This window comes from Camellia sinensis, chromosome 1 (assembly GCF_055761805.1).
Source record: "Camellia sinensis isolate YWXY chromosome 1, ASM5576180v1, whole genome shotgun sequence".
NCBI lineage: Eukaryota > Viridiplantae > Streptophyta > Magnoliopsida > Ericales > Theaceae > Camellia > Camellia sinensis.
The window spans coordinates 218,631,568-218,658,656 of NC_138961.1; the positions used below are offsets into that span (position 1 = coordinate 218,631,568).

The 27,089-nt window shown below is 41.0% G+C and overlaps 1 pseudogene across 1 annotated transcript; it reads right to left on the minus strand.

The window, feature by feature from the left end:
- Window positions 1-407: 407 nt before the first annotated feature.
- Window positions 408-26,287, minus strand: LOC114290758 (cysteine proteinase mucunain-like; annotated as a pseudogene). The gene is made up of 5 exons (XR_014363852.1): window positions 26,118-26,287; window positions 24,550-25,046; window positions 21,198-21,435; window positions 20,975-21,115; window positions 408-8,374 (listed from the first exon to the last, which is right to left on the minus strand). The product of XR_014363852.1 is annotated as a cysteine proteinase mucunain-like (transcript).
- Between the last annotated feature and the right edge of the window lie 802 nt (window positions 26,288-27,089).

Consider the following 27,089-nt stretch of genomic DNA (forward strand, 5'->3'; position numbering starts at 1 on the left):
AGGTCAAGATGAAGACTCTGATAGACCAAGCCAAGGAAGCCAAGAAAGCTCAGAATAAGGCCGAGGAGAGGGCTGGGGCGGCTGAAGCCATTGCCAAAGTCCTCGAAGCCGAAAAGAAAGAGGCCGAAGCAAAGACCGCTGAAGCCCAAGCTGAGCTCATTGCTGCCTTGGCCACAAAGGACGCCGAGATCAAAGCGGCGGATGAGAAGGCGTGTGCCGAGGGAGCAGCCGACGTCAAGGAAGATTACAAGAAACAAGTGAAGCAGGCATGCAACAAGGGTTTCACCTTTGGTTTGATGGCTGCTCTGAAGGAGTTGGCTGTCCCTGAGGACTCTCCCCTAAAAAATGCCAACAACCTCGTCCTACCATTCCTCCATACTCCAAGCTAATCCGAGGACGAGGCTAAGTTCGAAGAGGAAGCTGAGGCCGAGAAGACAGAAGAAGCTGCTGGGCCCAAGTCCCCAACTCTGAATGAGCAAGTCTTAGACTTGACTCAAGACGAGGAGGACGAGATCTCGAAAGATGCCACCCCTGAGAAGACAACATCTGACGCGCCTATCGCCGAGAGGAGCATCGACCAGACTCTCCAAGAGATCGATGCCAAGCTTGAGGCTGAGAAGGCTGCCGAGAAGTCTGCCCAACTGTTTTCTGGGGTCGAGACGCAATCCGCCGCCGACGCTGAGTAGTTTATTTTGATGCTTTTCTCTATTTCTTGTACGTTGTACTTTTTTTCTTACTTTTGAAACAATGTAAGCTTTAATTTGGCCGACGTGCCACTTTTGTAATCTAAATAATTATCCTTCAATGTCAGGCTGAAGTGCCTTTTTTCCTTATCTGAATGCACTCTCAAATTTCTTCTTTCGATGTGATTACATGTTTGTCTTCTTTTTACCCTTGTATAATTCTATACTTTGAATAATTTGCATGCCTTGAACGTACACCTTAGCTGTGTAATCTTCTCGGTGTGGAATACTTCGGTTATACCTACTAACAATTTATCTCGGCTTTGACCTAACACTTGAAAATATTTTTTATAATATTTTCACAAGTATTATTTACAACTTGCCACTTCACTCTTACTTACTAAGACTTCTGTCTTCCAATATCTTCCAAGTCTTGGAAAAATGGTAATCTCGGCATATACATAAGTAATTCTTTCAAAACAGCCTTGGCTTAACTTGTAAACTTTTCTTAAAAATTTCAACAAGTGTTAAACCAATCTTCCTTTAGCATAACTTCAGCTTAATTTCAACATGTAAATTCTTTCTTAAAATTTCAACAAGTGTTAAACCAACTTTAGCATGTAAATTATTCTCCAACTCTCTGCCCCCGAATGTGAACTTAAGTTCCACTTGGGTTCTCATTAAGCATGTCGTTTTGACCTAGTCGCCGAGGTCAGATTCAAACAAAGACTGGCTGAGGTTACTAACCTTGGTTTCTTTATTAATTTGACTAATATGTACTTAGTTCCAATATGTGTCTGACTCTGCCGATATAACAAGTCCAGATTAATCTAACTTAGTTCAACTTTATTATATGTAAGTATAATTTAACTCTACCATATAATAAGTCTAAGTTATTCGTCATGTTTTAATTAGAAACATCGCCGACTTAGTTCAACTCTATTATATGCAAGTATAATTCAACTCTGCCATATAATAAGTCTAACTCATTCATCATTTGTCATGTTTCAATCAGAAACATCGCCGGCTTAGTTCAACTCTATTATATGCAAGTATAATTCAACTCAGCCATACAATAAGTCTAAGTCATTCGTCATGTTTCAATCAAAAATATCGCCGACTTAGTTCAACTCTATTATATGCAAGTGTAATTCAACTCTGCCATATAATAAGTCTAAGTCATTCGTCATGTTTCAATCAGAAACATCGCTAAGTGACTGGTCAATTGTTTTACACAAGTTTGAGATCAAAAGTCAAGCTAAGATTTTATTAATTACCTCGACTAATAACAAAAAACTTAAAAAAACAAGGAAATCTAATGATAGAAAAACTTCATATTGCAAGTATTCTAGGGTCTTGGCAACTCTTTGCCTTCACAGTCCTGAAGCCGATATGCCCCATTGCCCAAGACTGAGATGATTGTATAGGGTCCCTCCCAATTCGGGCCAAGCTTGCCCTCTCTGGGATCCTTCTTGTTGCCAACGACCTTTCTTAGAACGAGGTCACCAACTTGAAACTCTCGTGGGTTAACCTTCCTATTATAAGCCTTAGCAAGCTGCTGCTGGCGGCATGTCCCTAGCTGAATTGTTGCTTTCTCCCTTCTTTCTTCTAGCAGATCCATATCTCGGGCCAAGAATGCCTCATTGGTCCCATTTTCTACTCCCTGGGTTTTGATCCCTGGGATGCCAACCTCTAGTGGGATGACTGCTTCTGTGCCATAAGCCATGGCAAATGGGGACTTTCCAGTCGATCTTCTCGGTATAGTCCGATATGCCCAAAGTACATTGGGCAGCTCTTCCATCTACTTTCCCTTTGTAGCTTCCAGCCTTTTCTTGATCCCATCCAAGATAACCTTATTGGAGGCTTCCGCTTGACCATTACTTTGAGGAAAGCTTGGGGTAGAGTAATAATTCTTGATTTTGTACTTTACACAGAAGCTCTTGATTAGCTTACTGTCAAACTGTGCACCATTGTCTGCTATTATTGCCCTTGGGATCCCAAACCTGGTGATGATGTTCTTCCATATGAAGTTTTTCATATCAACGTCCTGAATTTTTGCGAGGGGTTCAGCTTCTACCCACTTGGTGAAGTAATTTGTTGCTACCAGCATGTACTTCCTTTGTCCAGTTGCTTGAGGCAGTCGTCCAACAAGATCCATGCCCTATTGGGCAAATGGGCAAGGGCTGGACACTGGGTTTAAGTCTGCTGCTGGTTGATGTATCAAAGGTGCAAACCTCTGGCACTTCTCACACTTCTTGACATAAGTTTCAGCGTCTTTCTGCATGTAGGGCCACCAGTACCCCTGAGTGATGGCCCTATGAGCAAGTGACCTGCCCCCAGCGTGGCTTTTACATACTCCTTCGTATATTTCATACAGAACGTTTTCAACTTGTGAGTGATGCACACACCTCAAAAAGGGTCTAGTAAAAGACCTTTTGTAGAGATGTCTTTTTGCTGTTAAACTGAACCTTGCCGACTTTAGTCTGATCTTGTGCGCCTCTTTGTAATCATCAGGCAGTTTCCTATCTTTAAAGAATACTATTATTGCATCCATCCAATTTGGTCCCAACTCCATACACATTGCTTCATGCTCTGTGTTCAGTGGTTCTATGCTTGGACCTGACAAGTAGTCAACCATTATCGTCCTTGCCTCTCCAGGCTTCATTGCACTAGCCAGGTTGGCCAGAGCATCAGCATGGCTGTTGTCATCTCGGCTAACCTACTGTAGTTGGCAATTTTGAAATAAGGCTACCAGTCTGCCCACCTCCTTTACATAGGCCGAGATCCTTTCATCTCGAGCTGCATATTCGCTTGTTGTCTGGTTGCTTATAAGCTGGGAGTCACAGAAGATTATTACCTCGTCCGCTTCCATTGTTACTGTCAGCTTTAATCCTGCAATCAGTGTTTCATACTCTGCTTCACTGTTTGAGGCCTTAAACCCCAAACGAATAGATTGTTCCAGCATCTGCCCATCTGGCGATACTAGTACTACTTCTGCCCCCGCTCCTTCTTGATTTGAACTCCCATCAACAAACAATCAGAAGGAATCGCCGATGTAAATGCTGCAGGACCTGAGTTTCTCTTTTTTTCCTTTGCTCTGCTATCCCCAGCTGGGTTTCTCCTGGTTCACTTGGACGTCGTATACCTCAGCTCAATGGAGCCTGATGTATGACGACATCTGGTGTGAACTCAGCCACGAAGTCGGCCAACACTTGGCCTTTGATTGCTGTTCTGGGTCTAAATTCCAGGTTATATTGGCCCAAGGCCACTGCCCATCTAGCTATTCTGTCTGTCAGATCTCCCTACTACAATAGGGACCTCAAAGGATGTTCAATTAACACCATAATTTTGTCAGCTTGAAAGTAAAGATTCAGCTTCTTGGAAGCCATTACTAAAGCCAATGTCAGCTTCTCTAAGGGAAGGTATCTGGTCTCAGCGTCTGCTAGGGTTTTACTCACGTAATAAATTGCCCTTTGCTCTCCATTTACTTCTCTGATTACTACTGTACTCACTGCATGTTCTGAAACTGCCACGTTTAAGAATAGCTCTTCTCCTAGTACTGGATTTGAGAGAACTGAAGCTGTGATCAAATACTTCTTCAAGTTGGCCAAGGCAACTTCGCACTCTTCCGTCCATAAGAAGTTTGTGGCTTTCTTCCCTAAGATGAAAAAAGGTTTACATTTATCAGAGCTTCTGCTTATGAATCTATTCAGCGTTGCAGCCCTTCCAGTCAACATCTGCACTTGTTTTGCCGATGTTGGGCCCTTCAGTTCTAAGATGGCTTTGATCTGATCCGGGCTTGCCTCAATGCCCCTTCTGGTTACCAAGTATCTCAAGAACTTACCAGACCCAACTCCAAATGCACACTTCGATGCATTGAGTCGGAGCCGATATGTTTTAAGAATATCAAAAACTGTCTTTAAGTCTTCTAGATGATCCTCAGGTTCCTCGGTCTTCACGACCATGTCATTTATGTATACCTCCACTGTTCTGCCAATTAGATGTCTGAATATCTTGGTCACCAGTCTCTAGTAAGTTGCTCTTGTATTTTTTAACCCGAAATGCATCACTCTATAGCAATATAACCCTCTTGGGGTGATAAATGCAGTCTTTTCCACATTTAGGGGGTATATAGCTATCTGATGGTACCCCCTGTAGGCATCTAGGAAGCTCATCCTTCCATGCCCTGAAGTGGCATCCACAAATTGGTCAATCTTGGGTAATGAGAAACTGTCTTTGGAATAAGCCATGTTCAGGCTGGTGAAGTCCACACAGACCCTTCACTTCCCATTCTTTTTCTTCACGACGACCGTGTTTGATAGCCATGTTAGGTAGTTTACCTCTCAAATGGCTCTGGCCTCTAGAAGTTTTCCCACTTCCTCTTCTACTGCCTCAGCATGCATCAACGCCAGCCTTCTTACTCACTGGATTACAAGTTTGGCCGACCTGTCCACATTTAGTCTATGGCACGTGACCTCGGGGTCAATGCCAGGCATCTCATATGGTGTCCAGGAAAACATTTCAATGTTTGCTCTTAGGAACGTCTCTAGCTCTTTTTTCTCTTCCTTGGCCAAGCCCGAGCCGAGAAGGTAGAAGCGTTCTTCATCCTCTTGCTGGACAAGGATTTTCTTCAAGGCTTCTTCACTCTTCTTGGCTGGCTCTTTGCCGACGTCCTCCAAGACCTTTATGTCCTTTTTCTCTATCTCTGCTTTTTCTGCTTCTCGTATGTTGCAGGTAGATTTCATTGCTGCCATGGAGCAATTTTTTGCCTGCACCTGATCCCCTCTGACCTCCTCTATTCCATGCTCTGTTGGGAATCGCAATAACTGATGCAATGTTAAGGAAACAACCTCTATTACATACAGCCATGGCCTTCCCAGGATAGCATTGTAAGGGGAGGGGGTGTCGATTATGGTGAACTCTGTTTTTATCTTCTTGGTGCCAGCCTGCACCTCCAAACTTGCCGCTCCCAAGGGCCACGTTGGTGTGTCGTTGAACCTAACCATTGGGCCATTGGACTGCTCAAAATCATCTTGGTGAAGGCCAAGCTCCTTGTAACACCTGGCATACATGATGTCACAAGAGCTTCCCTGGTCAACTAAGATGCGTTTCACTTGGCACTCTCCAATCTGAAAGGAAATTACGAAGGCATCGTTATGTGAATGCTGCACTATCTCTAGGTCGTCTTTAGTAAAGGACACCACTGGTCTCTGGCACTCGTCTGCCCTAGGTCTTTTCTAACGGACCTGGTACACATGTTGTAACTGCTTTACCTTCTGAGTCTCCCCACGTATTTCGTTCCCATTGACGTTCGAGTGAATCACATTGCTCACTCGAGGTCCGCCTACCTGAGGTTGCGATGCTGGCGGTGGCGGTGCTGCCGGTGCCTGGGGCAGTTTGCCTGCTCTTCTCTTGTCCTGGCCTCGTCTACTAGGTCCCTTAAATGGCCCTGTCTTACAAGGTCTTCCAGATGTGCCTTCAGGGCTCTGCACCCCTGAGTCAGATGTCCAGCTTCATTGTGGTAAGCACAGTGTTTGCCAAGGCTTCTTCCCATAAATTTGCCCGGCACCCTTGCTGGTGCTCTATAATAGGGCTGATTTCAGATTTTCTCAAGACTTTGTAAATCGGGATTCAAAATACGGTTGTGACTACCTGTGCAGTCCTTAATCATGTCTCTTGCTTGCTGTACCCAGAGTTACCTCGGCCTTGCTTCGGCGAGCCGTTTCCCTTCTCTTGTTTCGATGCCTTTGTCCCCGACGTGTCTCCCTTGGCTCTTGCGTATTTCTCAATTCTGGCCATAAGTTCCTCCATACTTTTTGGCAGTGTCTTTGCTAATGATTTCCGGAGCAGACAGTCATCGTTTAGACCGTTCTTAAAAGACACGACCACTACCTCTTGGTTGCACCATGGTATTCGGTTGAACACCTCATAATACCTCTTGGTATAGGCCCTAAGACTTTCATCCTCGCTGATTCTCAGAGCCATCAGGGAGTCCACCCTCAACAGCTGTAATTTGTTTGTCACAAACCTGGCCACGAACATCTCGGCCAGGCCCTCCCAAGATTTCACAGTTCCTTTTAGCAACTTGTGAAACCAGTCCGATGCAATTTCCTGGAAGGACGAGGGGAACACCTTGCAAAGCAACAACTCGTTCTCGGTGTACAATGCCAATGAGTTCAGGTACAAGCCGACGTTAAAGTTGGGGTCTGACTTACCGTCGTATATCTGGAATCTCGGCATGTTAAACCTCTTTGGGGCTTCGAATTTGTCCAGTTTTATGAGAACGGTGTTCTCGGTTTGGCCGAGAAATTTACCTCAGCATCTTGTCGCTTCCTCTGTAGGTAATCCCTCAGGTCCTCTTTGGTCCGTCCAAGAGCTCGACTATCTCCTGACTTCAACCTTTTCGGTGCACTACTTCTAGTGTTATTATGAGTCATTTTGGACCTTCCTCTATTGGTCGTGTCGAAATAGAGTTCCTTCTCATAGCTATCTCGATGTTCTTTGGTGCAGGCTTCTTTGGTTCGACGTGTCTTTTGGGATTCTTTTTTCGTTGATTCTCCATGCCCGACCTCCCGTGAAGGCCGGTGAGAATGTCCCTTGGTCTTGTCGTGCTGAGGGGCTGCAGGAACTGTTTTCTGCCTCCTTTTTCGAGCATCTTTCTTGGCCGCTGGAATCGGCGTATCTTGTAACGGGAACGGTGGCTGCATGACGTTGTTCTGCATCACAAAATTGATGACCGTTTGTAGGTTCGCCAATTTGTTCGCCATTCCCTTCATCTCGTCATCCTTCCGTAGGCATCCATCTTTCCATACCTAGAGGTCGTGCTCGTTATAATACCCGGTTCGGTCTAATTTCTTTGGTACGTTGCCCTCCTGGCCGACGTCTTTCTCTCCAGGATTCTGATCCCGAGTTTCCTCGTTGCAATTATCCTCCTCTGTGCTAGGGTCAATATGTTTCCCACTCCTAGTAGGAGTGTCGTCCCCAACCTTTTCTTTCTGTCCGTTATTGGCCATTTATTCTCCTTTCTTTCCCACAGACGGCGCCAAATTGTGTGAGTCGATTTCTGACCACACTGTCAAATAGATACTCAGTTTGAGGACATTGGCAGAATAAATCAAGCCCGAACGACCTGCCACAAAAAGAAGAGATTCCGGCGGTGGTTCGTCCACCCGGAGACACTCCGACGATCAAGTCAGTTATCTCTTAAAGATAGCAAAAGTGCTTAACTCACTATTCAGAATATAAAAAGTGTACCTTAGACCCATGAGTGTACCTCTCTTTTATAGCCAACACTGACCTAATCCTAATAGAAGCCTAGCTCCAATGGATTTTGTCTCAATACTAATCCTGAACTCCCAGTTAAATTGGGATAAACTCTCTAAGAGTCTTATCTTTATCCAAACTGAAGTCTTCTTCAATTCTAGGACTCTTGTCCCTTATCCGCTTATCCCAGATTCCAATATCTTCGCATGTAACATCGGCCTAACCGAGATTACCTCGGCGTCAAGTCAAGGACACATGGCACCTTGGCTGGCACTTCGGTGCCACCTTGGCCACGTGTTGTTATCCAAAACCCAGCCAATTCCCTATGAATTCCTCACAATCCAGTAATCCAAGCCATTTTTTGTGCCGTACCCAACCACAGCAATAGCATGGTCCATTGCCGTCCCGCACTTACCAGTGAATATGCCCTGAGGAGATTTTAAGAGAGAAGAAAAAAAAAAAAAAAAAAAACCTGAGTTAAGCACCATTGCACAATTACTTCACCTTTCTTTTTCAATTTTTTATTTTATTTTATTTATTATCCAGACTAGTCTAAAAACCAATATAAATATGCCTCTGAATTAAATGATGAAAGTTAGGAACTGCAAATAGATATTATGCAGATGCGATAATTTCAATAGTTAACTGATACCAAGACAACACGTTACATAATTTCCAATAGTTAACTTAGACCCCGTTTGGGGACTAACTGTTTTAGTCAATTAGTTAAAAAGTTATTAAATTAGTCAAAAAGTCAACAACCCATACCAAAAGGTCAAAGATTACGGCTTCTCTCTACTTTTTGCACAGCTTTTTGTAATTAGTCAAAAAGTCATTCCAAACATACAAATTTTTTTTAATTACTTTTTTAGTCAAATAGCCAAAAAATTACTAAATTAACCTGTTCCCAAACGAGGCCTAACTAAATTACTTGGCTTCAATTGATTTGTGAATTTGCGGAGGAAAAGGAAACATAAAAGAAAAATCAATGAAATAGAAGCGAATTTTCGTTATCACATTTGTCCTTTCTTTTCATTTATTTGAGTAAAGATTTATAAAAAGAAAAAGATAAGTAAAATATATATTTCATTACATTTCACATTTCTTTTTCTTTTTTTTTTTAAATTTTTATTCAAATTCATGAACCAAACAGTCCTAAAAAAAAATGTAATTACTGATTTTTTTGGAGGTAAGCAAATGAAGAAATTATATTATTTTTTGGGGGGCAGATATATGTTAATTATCTTCATTTTTCATTTTATTTTTTCCAACCAAATCTTCGCTTTATTTTATTACCTTGCCTATTTCCTTTCCAGTAACTTTATCTCCACATATCCAAGCTATGTTTGGCTTTATATTATTTTTTTTGGGACAGATATATGTTAATTATCTTCATTTTTCATTTTATTTTTTCCAACCAAATCTTCACTTTATTTTATTACCTATATTTTTTCTTTCCAGTAACTCTATCTCCACATATCCGAGTTATGTTTGGCTTTAGGTTGGGTTGAAATTATTTTAATCATAAAAAGATAAAATAAATATTTTAATTTAATAAAATAAAATATTTTAATTTAATAAAATAAAATGTCACATCCAAATCATAAGATCTAATTTTTTCACACATAAAAATTAAAAAAATCCAAAAAAATCAATCTATTTTCCCAAAACGAAGGCCGAAGATCCAAAACATAGCATTGGTGTATTGGAAAAAAAAAAAAAAAGTGAACTTTAAAAATTGCGCGTGGAAATTTCTATTGCTATTCTTGCAGGTGAACAATATATGCATTTTGCAAATAAAACTTCTTTATAAACTGATATACAAAATCTATATATATATTGTGTAGGTGAAAATCTGACCACACTGCTTGCTTAGTGATCAACTAGAGAGCACAGGCAGAATAGATGGCTTCAGCAACCTGAAACAGAAAGAAAGGGCTCCGGCGGTGGTTCTTCCATCCGGGGGCACTCCGACGATCAAGTCAGTATATCTCTCAAAGATAATCAAGTGCAAAACTTAATACTCAAAACATAAATTGCATACCTTAGACCCACGGGGGTGCCTTTCTTTTATAATATACTCAACCTAAGTCCCACTAGAAGTATGACTTCTATAAACTCCAATTTAGTGCTTACTTTGGACTCTTTAAGAGATAAAGATAAACTCCCTTAAGAGTTTTATCTTGGTTAAATCCCCTATTTGTCTTAGGACTCTTGTCCCTTATCTGCTTATCTCGGATTCCGATATCTTCGGGGATAACCTCGGCAACTCCGAGATCATCTCGGCTTAACTATGACGACACGTGGCACCTCGACTGACACGTCGGCGTCACCATGCCACGTGTTGGTATTCAGAAAATATATCCCCACAACTGCCCCTAGGTTCTATTACCTCAGCATTCTGAGGTGATGGAACCTATATCGACATTTCAACATTTCTTTTCTGAGTAATGGCTCAAAAACTGTTTAGCCGAGATAATCCTCTTCCAGTCGACATGTTCTCTTCGGAGAACAAGGTTTCGAACGTACTTTCCCACGCGCATGAGCTGTCATGCATATCTAACCGTTCCTTTCACGTGTTTTGTCTTTATTGGAGCGTGTCTGTGACGCGCCTGAAAGCTGTCTGTCATTTGTCTGCGCCGTCTGACGCGTGCGTTGCTCCAGGCGTAATAATTGCCCTAATTTTGCCGCCGTTTCAAATTTTTGACGAAACTCTTCTTTGTCTCTATTTTTCCTTCACTTTTTCATTCTGATTTCTTGCTCTTTCTCTCTCCGAAAGCTCTTTCTTCTTCGAATCTGCCATTGCTTCGATCTCTCTTCTGGAACTGTCCTTAATCTCCCATTCTTGCGAAACTTTCTTTGCTGTTGCAACCGATTTCTGAGCTCGGCGAACATTGCCCCGGCTTCATTTGTTCTGGTAAGATTCTTCCCTTTCATTCTTAATTCTTTCTATGTGCTTCCGTCTGCCTGTTGCTATTATCGCTTTTGTTCAAAGCCTTGGATCTGTTTGTATCTTGAATCATGGCTACATCTTGAACACTTGCATTATTTTACCACCTTTTTTTTTTTTTTTACTTCTGTATTTCTTTTATTTCTGAGAATCATACCTCTGTTCTTTGATTCTGAAGCGTCGCCTTTGTTTTCTTGTTTAGATCCGTGCCTTCGATCTTGATCTTTATAGTTCTTTGGCTTGGGAGTTGTGTGTAGAACCTTCAATTTTTAGGGAAAACTGAAACAAGCCTTATCAGTCCTTTTCCTTGGTCTTTGCCGAGGTTCTTGCAACCCTTTAAAACGCCCATCTTTTGAAACACATTTTAAGCTGACATAATGGGTATGTGGAGGCATAGGGTAAATACCCCAACAAAACTTGAATACTTTAGGCAGGAATTCTCTATCCCAGCCGATGTTCACCTTAAGCTAGCTGGGGATAATGATACCATCATGCCCACAGATCATACAATGCCTTTTCCTATAGTAGCTTTTACCGAATGTGGACTTCGGCTTCCACTTCACCCCCTTTTTCGTGAAGTTCTTCATTTCTACAGGCTGAACCCCATGCAACTTACTATCAACTCCTATAGGGTGATTAACGGTATTATAGCTTTAGCTAGGCAAGAGAATCTTAGAATCACCCTGGCCGACCTTCAGTACTGCTATACCATGTGTCCCCTCAACCTGAAGGATAGGGGTTTCGTTTATTACCTTAAGCCGAGATCTACCCAGTTTAAAATTGTAGCCGACCTTCCAGACTCCAACAAGGGGGCTGGAGATGACTTTGTTATTGCGTTGGGAAATTGGGAATTTGGCCCAGATGAAGATGTCCATCTCTACCCTCTTCCTCGAACAATTACAGAGGGCAAGGGTAAGAGCCTGAGCCAACACTTAGTTGTTTTTATTCAAGTCTTTAATACTTTCTGTTTCTGACGTCTGTTTCTTTGTCCTGCATATCTTCATCAGCCACCGAAAAACTTCCGTCAATCCTTCTTCCCAGGAACAGATCTGAAAAAACTCCTTGACCTTCCAGTCTATAAACGAAAAGCCCCACTGTTACTAAACTTCATCCCTATATATAAATCCACTTTGCCCGACATCCCAAAAAGGAAGAAAAAGAGTCTCTCTCCACCTACTGCTACAACTGTAACCGCTTCTTCATCCCGAACAGATCAAGGATCCACCTCTGACCCAGCCGATCTTCCATCAACTTCGGCCCCCTACTTAATACCAATTCCAGAACGTAAACGTCGATGAAGACTTGTAAAGACTGCCGAGATGGTTCGTCCAAGGCCTGTCATTCAAGATCTTCTTGCCGACCTTCCAACTGACGCCGAAGCTGTACCAACGCAATCAATGCTCCCACCAAAGAGAGTTAAAAAGGCTCAGCCCAAGGCCAAGGCTACAGATGCCGAGGCTGAGGATGCTTTGCCTATTTCTAAGCTGACAGAAAGCAAAAAATCAACCTCTGCTTCCACCAAGAGGTCTGCTGAGGGCCAACCCTCAGAGTCTACACAATCAAAGAGGCCAAGGTCATCGTCCGCGACGACCTCGGCGTCAAAGAAGCCCAACGTTCCATGGGCTCCTGAACTAACTCTGGAGGATAGGCCTATCATGGCCAGTGAAAGTGCCGACGATATTAACGTTGGTATTGCCCTCAGCACTGCTCTTCTTCTTCCGAAGGATTTGAACCGAAATGCTGAGCTTAGTGAGTATGAGAATTACGCTCTTATGCTCCAACACTCCGTCCAAGTAAGTGTTCCTGTCTGTGCTTGTGATTCTTCCTTCTTGTTTTTTACTGAGAATATTTTCTAATACTTCTGTTTTTTCCTCAGGCCATCCAACATGCCCATTCATTTTCAATGCAATCCTTTGAAAATCGGCAAAGGTTGGTTGATATGAAGAGGGAAGCATCTTCCATGAAGAAAGAGATCAAATCTCTTGAATCAAGGATGAAAAAATTGAAAGATCAGGCCGAGGCGGCTACTAAGGCCCAAACTTTAGCTCTTGAGAAGGCCGAATCCGCTGAGGCTGTTAAAAAAGTTGCTGAGGCTGAGAAAAGAGAGGCCGAGGCTAAGAAGGCCCAAGCGGAGAAAGAGCTCCAGCAAGCTCTGGCCACCAAAGAGGCCGAAGTCAAAGAGGCCGATGAAAAGGCCTATGCTCAGGGCATGGCCGACGTCGCAGAGGACTACAAACTTCAAGTCAGGCAGGCATGCAACAGGGGATTTTCCCTTGGTTGGATGTCCTTGATTAAAAAACTTGATCTCCCTGTTGACTCGCCTTTTCGTAATGCCGATGTCATTCCTTTACCATTTCCTCCTCCAAGTCAGACTGAAGACGAATCAGAGACTGAGGCTGATGCTGAGGATGAGGATGAAGAGAAAAATGATGATGAAGCCTTGGTGAGGAAATCCAAGGATGGTGCTGAAGCCAAGTCCCCTCCTCCTGCTGAGCAGGTTATGGACTTGACCTTGGATGAGGAGGGTGATGAGGTTGAGGGGGCAACCAAGGAAATTGTCACTAAGGAAATTGTCACTGGGCAGCTATCGTCCGATCTTCTCTTGATAGAAAGAAGTGTTGAGACAACAATCGCAAAGATTGATGCCGAGATACAAGCGGAAAAAGTGGCCGACGAGGTACCACCAGAATCGTCCGAGGTCCCAGTCCCTGTAGCTGCTAATACTGAAGAGTCTTGATTTAAAATGCCTTTTGTACTTTGTACTCTGTACTTTCTTTTAATTTCTGGATAATGTAAAACTCCTTCTTATGGTCGACATAACTTTTTCAATATGTAACTGCAACTGCTCTTTCAATAGATGCTTTTTCATCTTGTGATGTTCTGTTGATTGCTTCTTCATAGTTCTATACTTGGAAATTCTTGTATGCTTCTTCATGTTGCATCCTTTGTGCAATCTTCTCGGGGTTACATACCTCGGGTATAACTACAAAACTTTTACTTCGGCAAAATACTGACCTGCAATCTCGGCTGGTGACCATATGTTGGCTTAACATAAACTTGTAAATTGCTAAAATTTCAACAAGTGTTAAGCATCTTCCTTAGGTTTAAGTAACCCATATATTGCTATGAGAACTTAAGCAATAACCTCGGCTTAACTTCAACTTGTAAATTGCTTAAAATTTCAACAAGTGAAGATAAGGAATCAGTTTAATTCCAACTTGTAAATTGCTATAAATTTCAACAAGTGAATTAAGGAATAATCTCAGCTTAACTTCAACTTGTAAATTTCAACAAGTGAAGATAAGGAATCAGCTTAATTGCAACTTGTAAATTGCTACAAATTTCAACAAGTGAATTAAGGAATAATCTCGGCTTAACTTCAACTTGTAAATTTCAACAAGTGAAGACAAGGAATCAGCTTAATTTCAACTTGTAAATTGCTACAAATTTCAACAAGTGAATTAAGGAATAATCTCGGCTTAACTTCAACTTGTAAATTGCTACAAATTTCAACAAGTGAAGATAAGGAATCAGCTTAATTCCAACTTGTAAATTGCTACAAATTTCAACAAGTGAATTAAGGAATAATCTCGTCTTAACTTCAACTTGTAAATTGCTACAAATTTCAACAAGTGAAGATAAGGAATCAGCTTAATTCGAACTTGTAAATTGCTACAAATTTCAACAAGTGAATTAAGGAATAATCTCTGCTTTTTCTTTGCCCCCAATGTGAACCTGAGTTTGACTTGGGTTCACATTAATTGTGTCTTCAGTAAACATCAATACATAACTTTCTCAATCATGTGTGTTGAAAGAATTCTGAAAAGACTTTATTGATGATATCAGTAAAAATATGATGTACATCTAATGATAGAAAAATTTCAAATTACAAGTATTCCAAGGTCTGGGCAGTGCTTTGCCCTCATTGTCCTCAAGCCGATAAGCTCCATTGCCTAATACTGAAGTAATTCTGTAGGGTCCTTCCCAGTTTGGGCCAAGCTTGCCTTCCCTGGGGTCCTTCTTGTTCCCGACGACTTTTCTCAAGACTAGGTCGCCGACTTGAAAATCTCTTGGATTGACCTTCTTGTTGTAGGCTCTGGCAAGCTGTTGCTGGTATACTGCAAGCTGAATTGCAGCTTTCTCTCTTCGTTCTTCCAATAAATCCAGATCTCGGGCTAAGAGTACGTCATTGGTGCCATTCTCTACTCCCTGGGTTCTGATCCCTGGGATGCCGATCTCCAATGGGATGACTGCTTCTGTGCCATAAGCCATGGCAAAGGGGGATTCAACTGTTGATCTTCTCGGCGTAGTCCGATATGCCCAAAGTACATTGGGCAATTCGTCTACCCATTTTCCTTTTGCTGCCTGCAGCCTTTTCTTTATTCCATCCAAAATTACTTTGTTGGATGCCTCTACTTGCCCATTGCTTTGGGGAAAACTTGGTGTTGAGAAATAATTCTTGATCTTGAATTTTGCACAAAAGTTCTTGATGAGTTTGTTGTCAAACTGTGTTCCGTTGTCGGCAACTATTGCTCTTGGAATCCCAAATCTGGTGATAATGTTTCTTCATATAAAATTCTTGACGTCCACGTCTCGGATTTTGGCAAGAGGTTCTGCCTCTATCCATTTTGTAAAGTAGTCTGTTGCTACCAGCAAGTATTTTCTTTGCCCAGTTGCTTGGGGAAGTTGTCCAACCAGATCCATTCCCCATTGGGCAAATGGCCAAGGGCTGGATACTGGGTTTAGGTCGCCGGCTGGCTGATGTATCAAAGGTGCAAACCTTTGGCATTGTTCACACTTCTTCACATAGGCTTCGGCATCCTTTTGCATGTAGGGCCACCAATACCCCTGGGTAATGGCCCTGTGGGCTAATGATCTGCCCCCAGCATGGCTTCCACAAATTGCTTCATGAATTTCGTAAAGAAAATCTTCAACCTGCAAAGGGTGTACGCACCTTAAAAGCGACTCAGTGAAGGACCTTCTGTAGAGATGGCCTTCTGCTGTTAAACTGAATCTGGCTGACTTCAGTCTGATTTTATGTGCTTCCTTATGGTTTTCTGGCAGCTTCCCCTCTTTTAGGAATGCAATGATTGCATCCATCCAGCTTGGTCCCAAGTCCACGCACATTGCTTCTTGTTCGGTACTCTGTTTATCTATGCTCGGGGCCGACATGTAGTCGATCATAATTGTCCTTGTTTTTCCAGTTTGAATTGAACTGGCCAGGTTAGCCAATGCGTCGGCGTGGGTGTTGTCATCTCGGCTGACTTGGAGTAATCTGCAGTTCTGAAATAGGGCTGCTAATCTGATGACTTCCTTTGCATATGCCGACATTCTTTCGTCACTGGCTGTAAATTCTCCTGTTGACTGGTTACCAATGAGTTGTGAATCACAAAAAATAATTACCTCATCTGCCTCTGCTGCTGCTGCCAGCTTTAGCTCTGCAATTAATGCTTCATATTCTGCTTCATTGTTGGAGGCTTTGAACCCCAAACGGATGGACTGTTCTACTATTTCTCCATCTGGAGATATCAACAGTACTCCTGTCCCTGCTCCCTGGCGGTTTGAACTTCCATCGACGAATAGTCTGAATGAGTCGCCGATGTAGATGTTGCAGGGTCTGAGCTTCTCCTTCTCTTGCTTTTTTGTCTTTGGCTTGGATTCTTTTTGCTTGTTGGGACAATGCTCATCTTGGCTCGACGGAGCCCGATGTGCGATGGTTTCAGGTGTGAGTTCTGCGACGAAGTCGGCCAAAACTTTTCCCTTTATTGCTGTTCTCGGTCTAAACTCCAGGTCATACTGGCCTAGGGTTACTGCCCATTTTGCTATCCTTCCTGTTAAGTCTCCTTGGTGCAACAAGGACTTCAGTGGGTGCTCTGTTAGGACCACAATCTTGTGTGCCTGGAAGTAATGGCTCAACTTCTTTGAAGCCATTACTAAGGCCAGCATTAATTTTTCCAGTGGAAGGTATCTTGTTTCTGCGTCGGCCAAAGTTTTACTTACATAATAAACAGCCTTTTGTTCTCCTTTTTCCTCTCGGATTAGTACTGCACTGACTGCGTGTTCTGAGACTGCTAAGTACAAAAACAGTTCCTCCCCTGGTACTGGGTTGGAAAGAACCGGAGTTGTGGTCAAGTACTTTTTTAGGTCGGTTAAGGCGGCTTCACATTCTTCTGTCCATAGGAAGTCCATGGCTTTTTTCACCAGGTTGAAGAAGGGTCTGCACTTATTTGAGCTTCTGCTGATGAATTTGTTTAGTGTTGCGGCCCTTCCAGTAAGCACTTGAACTTGCTTTGCCGATGTCGGAGCCGATATCTTTTGAGTATGTCAAAGACCTCTTTTAGGTCGGCAAGATGACCCTTTGATTCCTTGGTCTTCACGACCATGTCGTCGATGTAGACTTCTACTGTTTTGCCAATTAGGTGCTTAAACATCTTTGTTACTAACCTCTGATAGGTTGCCCCTGCGTTTTTCAACCCAAAAGGCATTACCTTCTAGCAATACAGGCCTTTAGGGGTGATGAACGCGGTCTTCTCCTCGTCTGGAGGGTACATGGCAATCTGGTGGTACCCTCTGTATGCATCCAAAAAACTCATCCTTTCATGTCCTGAAGTGGCGTCTACCAGTTGGTCGATTTTGGGCAGAGGAAAACTGTCTTTGGGGCAAGCTTTGTTGAGGCTGGTAAAGTCTACACAAACCCTCCATTTGCCATTCTTCTTTTTTACTACTACTGTGTTGGACAGCCATGTTGGGTACTGAACTTCTCGGATGGCCCTGGCCTCCAGGAGTCTGTCTATCTCTTCTTCTACTGCTTCGACGTGTATCAACGTCGGTCTTCTGGCTCGTTGAATCACAGGTTTTGCCGATCTGTCGACATTCAGTTTGTGGCAAGTGACCTCGGGGTCAATGCCTGGCATTTCATAAGGTGTCCAGGCGAACACCTCTATGTTTGCCCTTAAGAAATCTTCCAATTCTTTCTCTTCTTCTCTAGCTAAGCCTAAGCCGAGAAGAAAGAAACGCTCTTCGTCGTCCTCTTGGACGAAAACTTTTTTTAGCGCCTCTTCGCTCTTTTCGGCTGGTTCCTTCCCGACGTCTTCTAGGACCTCCATGTCCTTATCTTCAACTTCTGCATTCCTTGGCTTCCGTATACTACAGGTGGATTTCATTGCTGTCATGGAGCAATTTTTTGCTTGCAGTTGATCCCCTCTGACTTCTTCAATCCCCTACTCTGTTGGGAACCGCAGTAGTTGATGCAACGTTGAGGGAACTGCCCCCATTGCATGCAACCACGGCCTTCCCAAGATGATGTTATATGGTGAGGGCGTGTCAATTACCAGAAATTCTGTTTGGATCTTCTTAGTGCCGGCTTGCACCTTCAAGCTTGTTGCGCCTAGTGGCCATGTCGGCGTTCTATTAAAGCCGACCATCGGGCCGCTGGATTGTTCTAAGTCATCAGGGTGAAGGCCCAGCTCTTTGTAACATCTGACATACATGATGTCACAGGAGCTGCCTTGATCTATTAGGATGCGTTTTACTTGGCACTCCCCAACCTGGAGGGATACTACCCAGGCATCATTATGCGGATGTTGGACCAATTCCAGGTCGGCTTCAATAAAGGCTATCATCGGCCCTTGGCATTCTTCTGGCCGATGTCTCTTCTCCCCGACTTGGTAGATATGCTGTAAATGTCTTACCCTCTGGGACTCTCCTCTGACTTCGTTTTCGTTGACCCTTGAGTGGATCACATTAACTACCCTCGGTCCTCCTGCTTGTGGTAGTTGTGCTGGGAGAGGCGGTGCTGCTGGTGCTTGAGGCAACCTTGCCTGTTCTTCCCTTGTCCTGGCCTCATCGACCAGGTCCCTCAGAAGGCCTTGTCTTACCAGGTCTTCCAAGTGTGCTTTTAAGGCTCTGCAACCTTGAGTTGGGTGCCCTTCTTCATTGTGGTAGGCACAACGTCTACCAACGTTCCTTCCCATGAATTCCCCTGGTGCTCTTGCCGGAGCCCTGAAATAAGGTTGATTTCGAATCCGATCTAAGACTTTATGGATTGGGATCCGGAATACCGTTGTTACCGCCTGTTTATTTCTCAACTCTGTTTCTTGTTTGGTCGGCCCATTGTTGCTTCGGCTTCGCTTCGGCGAGCCGTTTCCCTTTTCTTGCTTTATCTCTTTGTTTCCCGATGTATCTTCTTCGGCTCTGGCATACTTCTCGATCCTTGCCATGAGTTCTTCCATGCTTTTTGGCAATGTTTTTGCCAAAGACTTCCGTAGCGGGCAGTCATCTTTCAGGCCGTTCTTGAAAAACACGACCGCTACCTCTTGGTTGCATTCGGGTATTCGGTTGAACACCTTGTAGTACCTCGTCGCATAGGCCCTAAGGCCTTCTTCCTTGGTGATTCTTAGAGCCATCAAAGCATCAACCCTCAGGGGTTGCAGCTTGTTGGTCACGAACCTGACCACAAACATCTCGGCCAGCCCTTCCCATGTCTTTATGCTTCCCTTTGGTAATTTATGGAACCAATCAGATGCAATTTCCCCAAAGGATGAGGGGAATACTTTGCAGAGCAACGGCTCGTTCCCGCTATATAACGCCATTGAATTCAAGTATAGTCCAACATGAAAGTTTAGATCTGACTTGCCATCATAAATTTGGAACCTCGGCATGCTGAATCTCTTTGGTGGCTCAAATTTGTCCAGTTCCACCGAGAAGGCTGTCTTCGGCTTTACCGGGGAGTTTACCTCGGCTTCAACATTCTGCTGCCTTCTTTTGAGGTAGTCCCTCAGGTCTTCTTTGCTCCTTCCTGGAGCTCGGCTGTCTATGGATTTTAGTCTTTTTGGTACACTGCTTTCGTCCTCGTGGTGGGCCCGTTTGGATCTTTCTCCATGGGTTGTGTCGAAGCAGAGTGCTTGCCTTTGAACATGCCGATGTTCTTTGGGCTCTGGATTCTTCGTGTGGTGCGTCCTTCGGGACTTCTCTTGCCTCGGTTCTTCTCGACCGACCTCCCTGGAAGGTCGGTGAGAATGCCTTCCGCTCCTGGTATGCTGAGGGACGTCGGGGATTGTTTTTCTTCCGCCCTTCTGGGCGTTGGTTGCTGGCATCGGCGTATCTTGCAGCGGGTATGGTGGCTGCATAACATTATTTTGCATCATGAAGTTGACGACTGACTGAAGGTCTGCCAACTTGTTCGCCAATTCTTTTACTTCATCATCCCTCCGTAGGCATCTGTCCCTCCATACCTGGAGGTTATCTTCATTATAGTACTTTCCTTGATCTGTCCTTTTTGACATGTCGCCTTCCTGGATGACGTCTTTCTCTCTGTGTCCCTGGTCACGAGCTTCTGTATTGTGGTTGCCTCCTTCAATGTCAAGGTCAATTGGTCTGCCACTCCCAGCGGGAGCGTCATCCCCAATATTTTCCTGCTGTTCGTTACTGGCCATCTATTCTTCCTTCTTTCCCACAGACGGAGCCAAATTGTGTGGGTGAAAATCTGACCACACTGCTTGCTTAGTGATCAACTAGAGAGCACAGACAGAATAGATGGCTTCAGCAACCTGAAACAGAAAGAAAGGGCTCCGGCGGTGGTTCTTCCATCCGGGGGCACTCCGACGATCAAGTCAGTATATCTCTCAAAGATAATCAAGTGCAAAACTTAATACTCAAAACATAAATTGCATACCTTAGACCCACGGGGGTGCCTTTCTTTTATAATATACTCAACCTAAGTCCCACTAGAAGTATGACTTCTATGAACTCCAATTTAGTACTTACTTTGGACTCTTTAAGAGATAAAGATAAACTCCCTTAAGAGTTTTATCTTGGTTAAATCCCCTCTTTGTCTTAGGACTCTTGTCCCTTATCTGCTTATCTCGGATTCCGATATCTTCGGGGATAACCTCGGCAACTCCGAGATCATCTCGGCTTAACTATGACGACACGTGGCACCTCGGCTGACACGTTGGCGTCACCATGCCACGTGTTGGTATTCAGAAAATATATCCCCACATATATATATATATATATATATAAACAAGAAATAGGAATAGTATTAGGGCACAAAGAAGGAGGGGGCTTTTTCAATTACCGTAACGTAGAGTTGGAAAGCCCTGCCAGTGGCTTCAATGGCAACGCTGAGAGGTTGATGAGCCACAGCCTTCTTCAATGCCTTCTCGTCGTAGGGCGGTACATCTTCGTAACCATCTATGGTGGCAACCTTAGCATTCTTCTACAACCAACAAGAAGAATTCAAATCAAAATCAAAACAGAATTTGGCTATATGTATATGTATATGTCTGTACTGTACTGACCCGAGTGGGATCGCAGTTGCCATCGACGCCTTGGTAAGGGTAGTGATCTTCGGTATCGATGCCGCGGTTGCGGATGATGAATCGAAGGCGTAGTCCATGAGGCCTCCATCGCATCCGGCGTTGTATGTTCTGTCGGAGTCTACCAGTTGTTGCTCTGATAGTTGGATCACTGCGCCGCCGGATGCGATCTGGTTTATGCCTTCCACAGCTGCCACCGTCGAAAACGCCCAGCAACTCCCTGCCCAATCAGACAAAACAAGTGAGTGTCGAGCATTTCAGAAAGTCTAAAGTGGGAAATTCTAACATATACTTATTTAGAGGGGTGATTATTCAGTACTCTCGGTTTATATTTGATTCACAAGATTAATAGTGAAATATTAATAATTTTATTAAATTAGTGTGGTGTTTACTATCCAATTAGATTAGTATTTATTGGATTAATAATCTCACTCCTATCCCATTACTAATAATCTTACAAATTTGTTGGATTAATTATCTATTGAATTAATTATCCTAAATCAAAATGTTAAAACAAACATAGGATAATTGGACCCACGGATTAATAATCTCAATCTCATGCTCTAATCCACCCAATCAAGCATGTCCTCGGAGTATGGACACATGGTGCGCTATAAGATTTTAATTGGTGGAGAGACACAATGACCCACGATTTATATTGGGGAAGGAAAAATAACATAGAACTAACTAATTGGTGATTAGTTTAGAATATGGACACGTGGTACTCCGAAATATTGAATAATTTTTCCATTTAAATGGTATATCATGTATATATTTTTAGTCATGTCATTTTTTTTTAATTATCACTAATTTTTTTTTTAATTATAACTCTTAAATTATAATATTTTTAATTATAATTTAAAAAGTTAAAATTAGGAAAATTTACCCATAAGTCCTAATTTTTAAAAAGTTGAACCATTTAGTCCTAAAAGTTTTTTTATGCTCCATTTAGTCCCATTTGCACATCAATCTAATGTTCGAAACATTAATCTGATGTTTGGAATCTAATGTTCGAAACATTAATCTGACGTTCGAAATCTAATGTTCGAAACATTAATCTGTTGTTTGAAACATTGCAATGGGACCTTTCAGTCTATAAAAAAACTTTTAAGACTAAACAGTGTATAAGTTATTAATTTGGGATTTATTGGTACATCCCTTTAAAATTATATTACTTTTCTTTTTAATTGTAAAGTGAATGTGATATTATGCACGCCATAATGTTCCCGTTGAAAGAAAGGGTCCTTTGATTTAGGCTTTGGTAGCCCACTTTTTAAGAGAATTTATTGATTGGCTATGAAATACCGTCGCATGCTGTCTCAACGGGATTGTAATTGATGAAGTATGAGTTAGGGGCATTTTGAAAAGAGGCTAAGAAAGGTAGTTTTTTTATTTTTAACTTTTTTGTCATCAGCCATCAAAAAAAAAAAAAAAAAAAAAGTTAAAAAGTGAATTTTTTATTAATTTTTTAAAACACCACTTATAAATTTGTGTTAAGTAATTGAAAAATATGAGCAGACAGGTAAATTATAATTGGTGAGGGCCATGACCACGTGACACTCTAGAACTAATCGATAATTTTTCACTTTTTAGCCTCCTTTTTATTCTTTGGGCAAATTACTCAAAATAAATATTGAATTTTAATTTTATTAATTTAAATTTTAAATTTTAAATTTATTTTAATCTTAATTATATGATTATTTTTATTAAATAAAATTAATAAAAAAATTAATATTTTTTTTATTAAACTCGATGCAAATATATATAATGTTTGAAATGTTAAATTTTTCTATTTATTTTAATGATTAAAATATTTTTTTATTAATTTTCTTAACCAAAAAATATGATTTATATTGAAAAAAATTAAAATATTAGAGTTTAAATTATAAAAAAATTAAAAAACAAAATTGCATTTTGTTACAAGATCAAATCTTTTATAAAAAAAAACATTGTAATTTTTCCTTTACTCTTGTATCAAATAATATCTATATGATATTGCCATACAAATAAAAAAAAAATTATATAAAATGATGTAAAATGATGGAACAGTCTTGAACTTTATAACGTTAACAACAAAAGTTGAGGTCCCCATTGGATAAAGGTTTGGACTAAAATTATTATATAGAACAAAATAAATTATTTTAGTTAAATAAAATAAAATATTACATTTAATTCATTGTCATTTTATTTTTTCTTTTACAAAAATTAAAACAGTCAAAAATTTTAATTTATCCTAAATAAAAATTTTTAACTCTAAATTAAAATAATTAAAAAATCAAAAAATCAATCAACATCTCCCGCAATCCTAAATAATTCATATTTTAAAATAGCTAATCACGTTACTGTGTACAAATCCGGACAGATTTTCTATTATGACGAAATATCGAAAATTCTAATTTTAAAATTCTAAAAGAGTTTTATTGATGTGGTAAGAAGTAGGGTTAACATGTAATGTGATGTGTATATTTATATATTTTTTTATTTTTTCTCTTATTACATCATTAGAGTTTCAAAATTAAAATTCTTTATCATTGTTGATATAGGAATTGGTTCTATGAGCAATTGGAAAGGTAAAATTGATTTGATGGGCTCATTTTTTTATTTTTAATCTGACTAATTCATTTTGTATTAATATTTTTTATGGACATCTTGTATGACATATAGTGTGTCAAATATTTATGTAAAAAATAAAATAATTAAATATCATTAATTATATGACCTCATTATATTTATTTTTTAAAAAATAAACTCGATAAATATAACTTTGTATAAGTTATTATTTATAGGAGTTTTCTTAAGTGTGCAAGTGCACACCATGTGCCACTTATACAAAAAGTGGAAGTGTAAGGTGTAAGTATAAGTATAAAGTGTAAGTGTAAGGTGTAAGTGTAAGGTGTAAGGTGTAAGTGGGTTGCATATGGTGTGTAACCTCAAAAAAGGTGTAAGCGTAAGGTTTAATTTTTTACAAAAGGTGTAAGTGTAAGGTGTAAGTGTAAGGTATAAGGTGTAAGTTGCACACCATAACCAAACCCTTATTTATAGTCACTGATATCAATCAATTTAATTTTTTAATTTAATTTTTACATAAATGATTTTTAAGTAGGTCTCCAAGATAATCATCACCTAAGTATTTTTTTTCAAACAATAGGATTTGTTTTAAAATAATAAAAAAAAATCAAAATATAAAATACTAAACCAAATTTAAAATAATTTTGAGTGTAACTTATATCCTATTAAATTTGATATTAATATTAAATAAATATTAAAAAGTACAAAACATCAGTAATTTTAACATGAATGAAAAACTAGTGAGCATGACAAAATTGAAGCTTACCACAACTCCCTTGATCTTTAATCGGAGCAACAGCACCTCTCTCCCTCCAATCAATAGACTCCGGCAACCCCTCACCGGTCCGAACCGCATATCGCTGCCTCACGCTCTTCGACTTCACAAACCGGCGCATAGCATCGGTTTTGGCACCCAAATACATAGACCGGTACTCCTCGTTGGTGAGGTCAGCAAACCGGTTCAATCCAACCTTGTATGAGCGGTTGTCGGAGTTGTGTTCATCAATAAATCTCAAATTGTCCCTAAAAACCTCGAACCTCTTCTCGTTCTCTGCTAGCCCATTCTGTGTCTTTCCATGCTTCACTATCCACTCTCTGTAAATACCCATCACTTGCTCATCGCTACGCCATGCTGGTTTTTGCATGTGTTTATTGTTATAATCAATGATATTTGATATGTCTGTTGCATAAGACAGTGAAGAAAATCAGAGGAAAAGCATGGTAGTTATGGCCGTAACCTTGGCTGATGAGGAAGAAAGTAAGCTAGTGGTTTTTATAGGAAGTTGTTGGAAGATGATATGATGAGATAGGCTTCAAAGTGTAGGCGAAGAAATGGGAAAATGAAATTAATTTATGTCTGCGTATCTATGCCAAAATTAGAGAGAGAGAGAGATCATTTATGTCTGCGTATCTAAGAGAGAGAGAGAGAGAGAGTGAGAGAGAGATCATTTATGTCTGCGTATCTAAGCTAAAATTAGAAAGAGAGAGAGAGAGAGTGACAGTGTGTCTGCTTCTGTTCGGACCAAACCCATTGAAATTGGGCCAGAGGGCACCTGGTGACAAGATGGGTAGTTGTTGGTGATAAAAAAAAAATAATTTTTTTTAATGGTAATAGTAATAAATATAAAGGGAAAATAAGTAATTAAATATTTTTTAAAACACCAACCTATGATTTTATTTATGATTTTACACTTCTCATTTTCTTTTTTCAATTTATGCCATTTTGAACATCATACATATTAGATAGTTGATGTCCGAAAAATTACTTTAATAGCTAGACATGGGGCAAATACGGATAAATCAAGAATGATTCTTGATGGGATTCTGGTAATAAAAAACTTAGGTAAAGGCATCAACATAATCCTAGTAACTGTATTTAGTCTGTTTATTATGCAAGTCAATATCACGAGTGGTATGCGGATGAATGCCCCATGTAGAAATAGGCATACTATTGCGGATAACAATTTTACTGAATTGGACGGGGCTAGTGGTTTTGTTAGCATCATGAAGAGTGTGCTTAAATTCAGCTGCCCCGGTTTCTGTTAAGATCTGTTCATAGATATAGCGATACTGGTCAAAGTGTGGAGGAGATTGTTGCGTCGTGAGATACCGGCGCTTGATCTCCTATGGATCTGTCATCCATTGCTCATCTGCGGATTCAATATAGAGGACTGTTTCCTCTGTAATACTGTTTGAGGTATACGGTTCTTCAGCCTTAAGGAGAATATCCTTAGCTGAGGGATTACTGGTTTGTCCACGAGAAAGGGACGAAAATTCTGTTGGATCATAGCGAGGGCTGTGACCCCTGCCACGACCACGACCTCGATGGCATACATCATCATCTGATGTAATTTCTTGTAAATACCATATTCTGATTCACCATCTATATTCCATTCATAGATGGTTTTACCATGGTAAGATCCCTGATCATTTATGTACGTTTCTTCATATAGTACATCAGGAGGAGTTGGTCGGGCATAATAGTTTCTGGTTGGTGGTAACATAGCTGGTCGAGAAGAATTATAGGAATGAAGTTTGTTTACATATGTGGGTTCCTGGAAATTGAATTGTATTTCTTGAATTTGTTCAAGTGATAAATCCTCTTAAGAAGTTTTTTCCTAACTCATTCGGCAAAAAGGGTAGGAAGACCATCAATAAACTTAGCCTTCCAATGGCTACTGTTAGCATCAAGGCGTTGGGTGACCTTGATGAGGAAAACATCTTTGTACCATTTGAAATGGGTCAAAGAAGGGCATCGTAAATTCTGCAGGAGTTCACGACTACGGTTGAAGGAGCTAGTACTGGTACCAACAAAATGAAGAATAATGGTCTGGATAAGAGTGTAGATGGCATCCTCTTGTTGAACAGGTTGTTGAGTGGTTGGATCAAGCTCAACTTTAACAGAAGTAAGAATTTCATTGTGCTGGATAGGAGTGAGAATGTTATCCCACCATCCTTTTAACTGGCCGGTAAATCCATTAATAATGAATTTAACAATCGCATGGTCGCTATTACTATATTGGTGGCAAACGGTGGCATACATCATCATCTGATGTAATTTCTTGTAAATACCATATTCTGATTCACCATCTATATTCCATTCCTAGATGGTTTTACCATGGTAAGATCCCTGATCATTGATGTACGTTTCTTCATATAGTACATCAGGAGGAGTTGGTCGGGCATAATAGTTTCTGGTTGGTGGTAACATAGCTGGTCGAGAAGAATTATAGGAATGAAGTTTGTTTACAGATGTGGGTTCCTGGAAATTGAATTGTATTTCTTGAATTTGTTCAAGTGATAAAT